Below are 11,999 nucleotides of genomic sequence, written 5' to 3'. Positions count from 1 at the left end.
TTTATCACTATTGCTTTATAATACAGCTTGGGGTCAGGGATGGTAATTTTCCCAGAAGTTCTTTTATTGATGAGATAAAAGAACTTCTTTTTGCTATCCTGGGTTTTTTGTTTTTCCATATAAAGTTGAGAATTGCTCTTTCTATCTCCATGAAGAACTGAGTTGGAATTTTGATGGGAAATGCATTGAATCTATTGTTTGCTTTTGGTAAGATGGCCATTTTTACTATGTTATACCTACTGATCCATGAGCTTGGGATCTTTCCATCTTCTGTTGTCTTCCTTGATTTCTTTCAACAGGAACTTGAAGTTCTTCTCATACAGATCTTTCACTTGCTTTGTTAGAACTCCAAGACATATTATATTATTTGTAACTATTGTGAAGGCTGCTGTTTCCCTAGTTTCTCACTCAGTCCTTTGTACAGAAAAAGATACTGATTTGTTTGACTTAATTTTATATTAAGCCACTTTGCTGAAGTTGATTACCCAGTAGAATTATTGGCGTCACTTACATATACTGTCATATAACCCACAATAGTGATACCTTGACTTCTTCCTTTCCCATATGTATCCTTTTGGCCTCCTTTTGCTGCCTAATTGCTCTAGCTAGAACTTTAACTTTAAACAGGAAGAGAGTGGGCAGACTCACCTTTTCCCCAATTTTAGTGGTCTTGCTTCAAGTTTCCCTACATTTAATTTGGTGTTAGCTATTGGTTTGCTGTATATTGCTCTTATTATGTTTAGGTATGGGCTTTGAATTCCTGATCTCTCCAATACTTTTAACATGATGGGGTGTTGTATTGCGTCCAAGGCTATTTCAGCATCTAATGAGATGATCATGTGATTTTTTTTCTTTGAGTTTGTTTGTATAGTAGATTACATTGATGGATTGAACCATGCATTCATCCCTGGGATGAAGTCTAGTTAATCTTGGTGAGTGATCATTTTATTGTATTGTTGGACTCAGTTTGTGAGAATTTTATTGAGTATTTTTACACTTATTCATAAGCAAGATTGGTCTGAAGTTCCCTTTCTTTGTGGGTCATTGTGTGTTTTATGTTTCAGAGTAACAGTGGTGTCATAGAGTGAATTAAGTAGTGTTCCTTGTGCTTCTATTTTGTGAAATGGTTTGAGGAGCATTGATATTAGGTCTTCTTTGAAGTTCTGATAGTATTATGCACTAAAATTATCTGACCCTGGGCTTTTGTTGGTTGGAAAAATTTAATGACTGCTTCTATTTCCTTAGTGGTTATAAGACTGTTTAGATCCTTTACCTGATCCTGACTTAACTTGGCTAAGTGGTATCTGTCTGAAAGATCATCCCCCTTTCATCTAGTTTTTCCAGTTTTGTTGAGTATAGGCTTTTGTAGTAAGATCTAATGAATTTTTGAATGTCAGTTTCTGTTGTTATGTCTGCTTTTCATGTATGAGTTTGTAAATTTGGATACTGACTCTGTGGCCTTTAGTTAGTTTAGCTAAAGGTTTATCTATCTTGTTGACTTTCTTAAAGAACCAGCTCTTAGTTTTGTTGATTTTTTTTTTATTTTGTTTGCTTTGTTTCTAACTGGTTAATTTCATCCCTGAGTTTATTTCCTGCCATCTACTCCTCTTAAATAATTCTACCTGAGGACCCAGCTATATTGCTCTTGAGCATATTCCCAAATGATGTTTCAGATTATCACAATATCATGTGCTCCCCTGTGTCAATAACAGCCTTTTTAAAAATAGCCAGGAGATAAAAACCACCCAGATGTCCCTCAACCAAAGAATGGATACTGAAAATGTGGTATACTTAGACAATGGAATACTACTTATCTATTAAAAATGAGGACATCATAAATTTTGCAGGCAAATTGGAACTAGAAAATACCAAACTGAGCGAGATAACCCAGACCCAAAATACATGCATGGTATGTACTTACTAATAAGTGAATATTGACAAAAAAATTCAGAATACCCTTGATACAAGTTTCAGAACATATGAGGCTTAACGGGAAGAAGGACCAAGTATGTTTACCTCATTCCCACTTAGAAGGGGAAAAAAATAATCATGAGAGCCAGATGTAGGGAGAGATCAGGGTAAATGGGAAGGGAAAAAAGGAAGACAGGATCAAGTGTGAGGGGAGACAGGAAAGAAGCCCAGAGCCAGGAATGAATGGAAATGTACAGCAGAGTGGGGTTTGGAACAGCAGGAATCACTTGAAATTCCCCTTTATCAAGGGATGTGGGAGGCTCTCAGGACCCAATGGGGATGTCATGAGCCAAAATGCCCAACAGAGGGGAAATATAACCTGAAGAGACCACATCCAGTAGAGAGAAATGGCCCCCAGTTGAGGGATATGGCCATTGACTCATCTCAAAATTTTTAATCCAGAATTGTTCCTGTCTCAAGGAAATGCAAGGACAAAACATGGATCAGAAACTGAAGGAAAGGCTATCCAGAGACCACCCCATGTTGGGATCCATCCCATGTGCATACACTAACCCCCTACACTATAGTTGAAGCCAATATGCTTGCAGAAAGGCTGTCCTTGAAGGAGCTCTGCCAGAACCCAACTGAGGCAAATGCAGACACTTCAAGCCTACCATTGGAGTTAGCCTGTGGACCTCTATAGAAGAGTTAGGGGAAAAACTGACTGAGCTGAAGGGGATTGCAACCCCATAAGAAGAACAACAGTATTACCTAACCGGGTCCCTTCCAGGGACTAAGCCAACAACCGGAAAGGATACATGCACTGGTCATTGACTCCTGCTACATATGTAGCAAAGGACTGCCTTGTCTGGCCTCAGTGGGAGGTGATATGCTTGGTTCTATGGAGACTTTATGTCCCAGACAAGGGGGATGCTAGAAGGGTGAGTTGTGAGTGGGTGGGAGAGTGAGGGAACACCCTTTAGAGGCAAGGAAAGGTGGATTGGACTGAAGTCTTCTCATGGAGAGGAGACCTGGAAGGGGGACAACGTTTAAAATGTAAAAATAGAAATAATTAATAAAAAGGGGAAAGAAAAAGTATGAAATCTCTGTAATATGAGGTTTGAGATGCAATAACGTACTGTTCTTAGGAATGACAGCATTTTTAATTAGATGTTTTCTTCATTTACCTTTCAAATGCTATCCCTGTTCCTAGTTTCCTTTCCAAAAATCCTCTATTCTCTTCTCCCCCTGCTCCCCAACCTACCCACTCCCACTTCCTGTCACTGGCATTCACCTATACTGGGGCAAAGAATCTTCACAAGACTAATGGCCTCTCCTCCCTTTGATGGCGGACTAGGCCATCATCTGCTACATATGCATCTAGAAACACGAGCTCAGGGAGTATTGGTTAGTTTGTATTGTTGTTCCTCCTATAGGGCTGCAGACCTCTTCAGCTCCTTGAGTACTTTCTCTAGCTCCTTCACTGGGGACCTAGTGTTCCATCCAATAGATGACTGTGAGCATACACTTCTACATTTGCCAGGCACTGGCATAGCCTCACTGGAGACAGCTATATCAGGGTCCTGTCAGCAAAATCTTGTTGGTATATGCAATGGTGTCTGGGTTTGGTGGTTGTTTATGGGATTCATCCCCAGGTGGGGAAGTCTCTGGATGGTCCTTCCTTCAGTCTCAGCTCCAAACTTTGTCTCTGTAACTCCTTCCGTGGGTATTTTGTTCCCCCTTCTAAGAAGGACCGAAGTATCCACACTTTGGTCTTCCTTCTTCTTGAGTTTCATGAGTTTTACAAATTGTATCTTGGGTATTCTAAGTTTTTCAGCTAATATCCACTTATCAGTGAATGCATATCAAGTGTGTTCTTTTGTGATTGGGTTACCTCAGAACAACATCCTCCAGATCCATCCATTTACCTAAGAACTTCATAAATTCATTATTTTTAATAGCTGAGTAGAACTCCATTATGTAAATGTACCACATTTTTTGTATCCATTCATCTGTTGAGGGACATGTGGGTTCTTTCCAGCTTCTGGCTATTATAAATAAGGTTGCTATGAACATAGTGGAGCATGTGTCTTTATTACAAGTTGGAAATCTGGGTATGTGCCCAGGAGTGGTATTGCTAGATCTTCTGGTAGTACTATGGAATGAAAGTATTCTTAGGAATGTCATTCAATTCCAGAGGCAGAAGAGACATATAATAGATTATTCCTACAGTCCCTGAAGAAAGAAATTGAAGATCTCAGAAGATGGAAAGATCTCCCATGCTCATGTGTTGGCAGGATTAATAGAGTAAAAATGGTTGTCTTGCAGAAAGCAGTCTACAAATTCAATGCAATCCTCATCAAAATTCCCAGCCAATTTTTCATAGAGTTAGAAAAAGCAATTTGCAAATTCATTTGGAATAGCAAAAAAACCAGGATAGCTAAAATGATTCTCAACAATAAAAGAAATTTTGCGGACTCACCATCCTTGACCTCAGGCTATATTACAGAGAAATTGTGATAAAAACTGATAGACAGGTAGATCAATAGAATAGAATTGAAGACCCAAAAATGAACCAACACACCTAAAGTCATTTGATCTTTGACAAAGGATCTCAAACCATCCAGTAAAAAAAAAAAAAGATAGCATTTTCAACAAATGGTTCTGGTTCAACTGGAGGTCAGCATGTAGAAGAATGCAAATCGATCAACTCTTTTCTCTTTCTACAAAGCTTAAGTCCAAAGTGGATCAAGAACCTTCCCATAAAACCAGATACACTGAATCGAATAGAAGAGAAAGAGCAAAAGAGACAGAAACTCATGGGCACAGGAAAAAATTTCCTGAACAGAACACCAATGGCTTATGATCTACGATCAAGAATCAACACAGGAACCTTATAAAATTGCAAAGCTTCTGTAAGGCAAAGGACACTTGTCAATAAGACAAAACAGAAACTAACAGATTGGAAAAAAAAGATTACTAATCTCACATTCAATCTAGAGATTATATCCATCATATACAAAGAACTCAAGAAGTTACACGCCAGAGAACCAAATAATCCTATTTAAAAATGGGGTACAGAGCTAAATAAAGAATTTTGAACTGAGAAACATCTAATGGCTTAGAAGCAGCTAAAGAAATGTTCAGCATCCTTAGTCATCAGAGAAATACAAATCAAAATAACCTTGAGATTCCACCTCACACCAGTCGGAATGATTAAGATCAAAAACTAAGGTGACAGCAGAAGCTGTTAAGGATGTGGAGAAAGAGGAGCAGTCCTCCATTGTTGATGGAATTGCAACTACTCTGGAAATCAGTCTGTCAGTTCCTCAGAAAACTGGGCATAGTACTACCTGAGGACCCAGCTATAGCACTCTTGGACATCTACCAAAAAGATGCTTCAACATATAAAAAGGACACATGCTCCACTATGTTCATAGCAGCCTTATTGATAACAGCCAGAAGCTGGACAGAATCCACATGTCCCTCAGCAGAGGAATGGATCCAGAAAATATGGTACATTTATACAATGGAGTAATACTCAGCTATTAAAAATAATGACTTCCTGGGCTTTTGCCCCAGTACAGGGGAATGCCAGGGCCAAAAATGGGGGAGTGGGTGGGTAGGGGAGTGGGGGTGGGTAGGTATGGGGGACTTTTGGTATAGCGTTGGAAATGTAAATGAGCTAAATACCTAATAAAAATGGGAAAAAAAGAGTTTAGAAAAAAATAATGACTTCATGAAATTCTTAGGCAAATGGATGGAACTAGAAAATATCATCCTGAGTGAGGTAACCCAGTCACAAATGAACACATATTGCATGTACTCACTGATACGTAACTATTAGTCCAAATTCTTGGACTAGCCAAGATACAATTCACAGACCATATGAAGCTCAAGAAGAAGAAAGTCCAAAATGTTGATGCTTCATTCCTTCCTAGAAAGGAGAACAATATACTCACTCATGAGAGTTAAACGGTGAGAGGGACCTGGGAGGAAGAGAGAAGAGGGAAGGGGAAAGGAGGGAAGAGTCAGGTATGGGAGGAGACTGGGATAATATACAGAGGTTCAAAATTTGAACACAGGTGTATAGCAATAGGGGATGGGGAACTGGGGTAGCCACCAGCAAGTCACAGATGCTAGGATAGCAAGAGGCTTCCAGATACCAACAGGGATGAAATTAGATGAAATGCCCAACAAAGGGGAAGGAGAACCTCTAGAGACCTTATATGGAAGTTAGGCAAGGGCCCAGTTTGAGGGATGGGGTCAAACAATCAGCTCCAAATTTTTAACCCAGAATGGCTCCTGTCTAAAAGAAATACAGGGATAAAATGTGTGGAGCATATACTGAAGGAAAGGCCACCTAGAGACTGTTCCACCTGGGTATCTGTCACATATACAGACACCAAACTCAGACACTATTTCAGATGCCAAGAAGTGCTTGCTGACAAAAGCCTGTTATAGCTGTATCCCGAGAGGCTCTGATAGAGCCTGACAAGTACAGAAGTGAATGCTCACAGCCAACCATTGGACTGATCATGGTGACTCCAATGGAGGAGTTAGAGAAATGACTGAAGGTGCTGAAGGTGTTTGTAACCCAATAGGCAGAACAATATCAACCAAAGCTCCCAGGGAATAAACCACCAAGCAAAGAGTACACATAGATGGACCCATGGCTCCAGTCACATTTGTAGCAGAGGACTGCATTGTCTAGCATCAACAGGAGTAGAGGCCCTTGGCCCTGTGAAGGTTTAATGCCCTAGTGTAGGGGAATGCCAGGACCGTGAGGTGGGAGTAGGTAGGTGGGAGGATGAGCACTCTCATAGAAGCAGGTTGAAGGGATATGGGATAGGTGTTTCCAGAGGGGAAACGGGAAAAGGGATAACATTTGAAATTTACTGGGTTTTAATTTTAATCCTACAAGACATTTGTGATGTTACTGCATGATTGGTCATGTTTTTCTTGGCCAGTAGTTACTGTATAGCTCAAGATACATAGCTTGGTTGGATTCTCAATAATACTTCTCACCTGTCATCATGCTTAATATCTTATGGCATTATGAAGCTAACTCTTAGAAAAAATCTCCAGTTCAAGAGTAGCTTGATTTCTACATGTCTTATTTCTTAATTATGTGTTGTATTCTAACGGGGAGGGGGCGGGGGAGTCACATCCTCAAATTCTAACTGAAAAACAAGAGCCAGTATTGTTTGTGTAGTCTCTTTAGGTCTACAACCAAAAACCTAGCATAATGTGGCACACACCTGTTCAGTATTTTATTTGCTATATAAATCATCTTAGTTTGGGTTTTATTGCTAAGAAGAAATACAATGACCTAAGTAGCTTTTGTATTGGACAACATTTAATTGAGGCTGGCTTACAGTTTCAGAAGTTCAGTCCATTATCATCATAGTAGGAAATATGGAAATATGCAAAGAGTCATGGTGTTGGACAAGTAGCAAAGTTCTGCATCTTGACCTAAAGGCATCCAGGAAAAGACTGTCTCATTCAGGGGGTGGAGCTTGAGCACTAGGGGCCCTCAAAGTCCTCCTCCAAAATGATGTACTTTCCCCTAAAGGCCACACCTATTCCTACAAGTCCACATCTCCCAGTTGTAACACTTCCCATGGGCCAAGCATACTCAAATGACCACATATGGCTTCTAGGTGGAACATTCTTCCTCCATGTGGGTTAATAGCTATCCAATAATTTTAGATGTGTATGTTTTAAATGACAAATTATTATATATAGTTATGTATCTTTCTAACATCTTATTGTTATTATTTTCACTTCTATTAAAACTCTACCCTTCAATCATAGGAGGCCTGCAGCTATGTAGTCTTCTGAAGTTAAAAGAAATATCATGTCTACATTACAGCTGTGGCTGCACATGATCAAATCAGTCAACACTGTAACATGGGGGGCAAAGAGCTCATGATACCTTACTTGTATTTAAGGCACTCAAGGCATTCCATAGTAACTGCTGGGAAGGAAGAACAGTTTTCTTCAAGGAAATGTTCACTAGTTGCTTATCTTCCAGTGGTCAGCCTTATAGCCTTTGGTTAATTGGCAACACTTTCTGGAATATGTAGATTACAGTAGATGAAGTACATTTGAAAATACATGTATGAGAATTACTAAATTTGAGAGGAGGAGAAAAGGATATGTGTATAGGAAACCTAGGAGTTTGAGGGGAGATGTGAAGGATGATGAATCAACATAGATTGTTCTCATTATATGAAATTAAACATTAATAAATGTATCCCAAAATAAAAGCTCAAAATATAAAAGCTCAAAATATTATAACATACTTAACACACACACACACACACACACACACACACACACACACACACACTCCCCAAAATGACTATTACAATAAACTTAAGAGAATCATATTCAATTTGTAATTAGCTAGTTAGGGAATGCGATTTGAAATCTGAAACAAAGTGAAAACCACACAAAAATGAAACAAGAAAAAACCTCCAGTAATTCCCACAATGTATAAACACTGCATTCTCTACTACATAGCTGAACTAAAAAAGCACTGAAGGTGTCTATAATTTGGTAAGAATATTGAAGAAATTACAATGGGCACATTGAGTGGAAAATCTCAGAAGCCTAAAAAGTCTTTCATACACTTAAGCACACACACACACACACACACACACACACACACACACACACACACACACATACACACACACACACACACACACAGAGAGAGAGAGAGAGAGAGAGAGAGAGAGAGAGAGACAGAGACAGAGACAGAGACAGAGACAGAGAGACAGAGAGACAGAGACAGGCAGACAGACAGACAGAGACAGAGAGAGAGACACATGCACACATATTATACAACTTTAAATCTTAAAAGAATACTGAGTCACAATGAACCATAATATTCATAAAAATAATCTTTGTAATAGCAAAAATCTTGTTCAATGCTGAGAATAAATAATCTAAATAAAGAAAAATTATGACACACTCACACACATATATATACATTTGTAAAAGAAGCCAGACACAAATGAACACATTTCCATTGGTGCAGAATACAAAAACATGGAAAACCAATTTGCGACATTACCACTCATGTTGATTTGCCACAGAAAAAGGAGGGGAGGAAAAAAAAATCTTCAGATGAGTTTTTAATTTATGTGCTGATTACAACTGGTAAGATTGATTGCAAAAACTCATTATGGTTTTACTTACAAGCACTTTATGATATTTCACTTTAATGAAAGCACTAAGAATGTGTTTACATCACTCAAGTCAATTCCCATTTACCACGCAGTGTAAGAAAATAAAAACATCTTAGATAAGACAGCCTATTGTTTCCATGTTTGCCTCCTATCATTCTTTTCATTCACTGCATTTGGCTATAACTCAATGGAGTCTACACCACGAAATGCCACAATGATACAGCATGGAAGATTCCATTCAAACACTGGATTTTGATTAGAAGAGGGCAGTCCTTAAAGAAATCAGTTTGTTAAAAAGCTCTTGCTTTAATGGTTGGAAATTCTACTACAAGGTAACAAATAATGAAGACTTCTGACATGGAAATTAAGTTAAAAGCTACTGATGAAGACTGTCAGACAGCAAGCAGGCTCAGGGCATTCTTTACATCAGGTTGTCTGCTTCGATGTTTTGTGGGTTTTTTCTGGTTTTGTTTTCTTCACTCAAGGGACTGTGTATTGTTGTGAAACAAATGCTGAGCACAGAACATCCCTTCATCACGATCACCTAATTCTGTATAAATGGTTTTTGACACTGTTTTCTGGTCCAGTTGTTCCAAAACTATATGGCTATCCTTAAATTGCTTACTAGTTAAATTTTCAGAATAAATTTTACAATTATTCATGTAGGGCACGGAGAAGGCCAAAGCATTCTGTTTAAGCCCTGGGTTTGATCTTTCTTTCTTTCTTTCTTTCTTTCTTTCTTTCTTTCTTTCTTTCTTTCTTTCTTTCTTTCTTTCTTCCTTCCTTCCTTCCTTCCTTCCTTCCTTCCTTTCTTTCTTCCTTTCTTTCTTTCTTTCTTTCTTCCTTCCTTTCTTTCTTTCTTTCTTTCTTTCTTTCTTCCTTCCTTCCTTCCTTTCTTTCTTTCTTTCTTTCTTTCTTTCTTTCTTTCTTTCTTTCTTTCTTTCTTTCTTTCTTTTTAATGTTTTCTTTCTTTTATTTAAAGAATATTTAATTCAACAATAAGGAAGGAATATTTTCCATGTTTTTTAAAACAATCCCACTATATAAACCAGTGACATGAAACTACTACAGATAGGCCTACTTAATTTCTCCAAATACACTAACAAACATCTTCCTTTCTATAAAGGCCTGGATAAGTCAAGGGGGGGTGAGAGGTGTTTTATGGAATCGGGTTTATCTCAATCCTCCAACTCATCAAAGTCTTCAAGAACCCATTGCCAGAGCTCCTCTGTAGATGGACCTGAATCTTCAGCATACTCTGGACCTTGTGTGGAAGCTACCATGACGACTGGAGCTTCAGCTACTGCTAGGCCAATCTGGACTTCAACTGCTACTGATTGACCAGAGTTCCAAGCTGTAACACGGGCATGGCCATTAAGCAGGTATTCTTGTGGACAACACCTGGCACTATCACAGGCCTGATTATAAGGCAGAGAAGATTCCTGGCTCCAGTTGAGGTTGCGACTGGAATCCTCACCAAATGGGCCTGACCACATGGACTCTCCATTGGCAGAAGCAACAACAGGTGAGGAATCAGGAAAATGGACTGACTAAGAAACAGCTTCAGAGCTTTCATTTGTCTCTGGCAGTGCTGCTGGAACATTCTGGAGACTCTCCCACTTGGACTTAGCCCGGTGGTTCTTGAACCAGATCTGGATCTCATTTGCTGTGACACCAACCAAAACTGCCAGTGCCATGCGTTGCTCCCGGTTTGGGTATGTGCACTTATCAAAATGTTTTTGCAGCACACACTTTTGTTCCTCGGCGTATACAGTGCGTATTTTCCGTTGCTTCCTTGGAGTCACAAGGCTGATTCGTTGGTCACCATAACTAGGTGACCACACCATAGGTCCTAGAGAACCCTGGAAACCAGATCTCACTGAGGATCTTGAAGGTATCTGATGACTTGAATGCATTAAGAGGCTTCTCAGAATTGGTAAACCTGGGTCCATTACAAGACCTAGCTGCATTTGTATACTTGATTTTCCTGATGGACCTTGGGACTCTTGCGGACATAGGTCCCTTTCAGGGACTGAAAGACTTGATTTCATTGGACTTCTTGGGATCACTAGAGGACTCTGGAACATTTGGAAAGACAAATTCCTTGCAGGCTTCTGATGCATTTGAAAACTGATTTCTATGGGTCCACTTGAAGACATTTGGAATTTTGAATGCAAGGAGGGACCTTGGGGCATATGTGAGCTCTGATTGTACTGAAGCATGTTCCTACAGGAGAAACTAAAACCAGAGGGTTGCTATAGTTTGCCCAATCCTCTGTTTGATTTCTACTCAAAGGCAGGTCTGATCTTTCTTATCTACGTTCTGAAAAGCTTCAAGATTTTCAAAGTAAGAGTCTAAACTTGTTTAATGCACAATGGAGAAATAAGTTTGCTTGCTTCAGAGAAAGGTTTTGGTCCTACTCAGTAACTCCAGTATATGTGCTTAGCGCGGCCTCGTCCATTTCCTAACCTGCCCAGTATGACATCTCCTACCCTCCAAGTTCAGTCTATCCCAGTTAGAGTTTGGCAAACACCTACCTTTACTCAAGACCTCACAGTAACTCGTTCTGTTTTTGAATGTAAACACTCACAGAACTTCTCTGATTTTTACGAATTGGAACCTTAGAGGCTTTACAACACTGGTTTTCCATCTTCCTCATGCTGAGACCTTTAAATACAGTTCCTCATGTTGTGGTGACCCTAATAATAAAATTATTTTGTTGCTACTTTATAAATGTAATTTTGCTACTGCTTTGGATCATAATGTATTTATCTAATGTAAAGGATATTTGATATAAGACCCCCATTTCCAAATTGGTCACTACCCACAAGGTGAGAACCACCATTTTAGATACTGATGTACCTGTATTAGCCTAGACTAATGATGTAT

General features: G+C 39.2%; 1 pseudogene; it reads right to left on the bottom strand.

Moving 5' to 3' along the window:
- Positions 1-10,288: 10,288 nt before the first annotated feature.
- On the bottom strand, positions 10,289-11,332 carry Obox6-ps1 (annotated as a pseudogene).
- Between the last annotated feature and the right edge of the window lie 667 nt (positions 11,333-11,999).

This window comes from Mus musculus, chromosome 17 (assembly GCF_000001635.26).
Source record: "Mus musculus strain C57BL/6J chromosome 17, GRCm38.p6 C57BL/6J".
Lineage (NCBI taxonomy): Eukaryota > Metazoa > Chordata > Mammalia > Rodentia > Muridae > Mus > Mus musculus.
The sequence above is the reverse complement of the archived record's forward strand: the minus strand, read 5'-3'. Positions and strand labels throughout refer to the sequence as shown.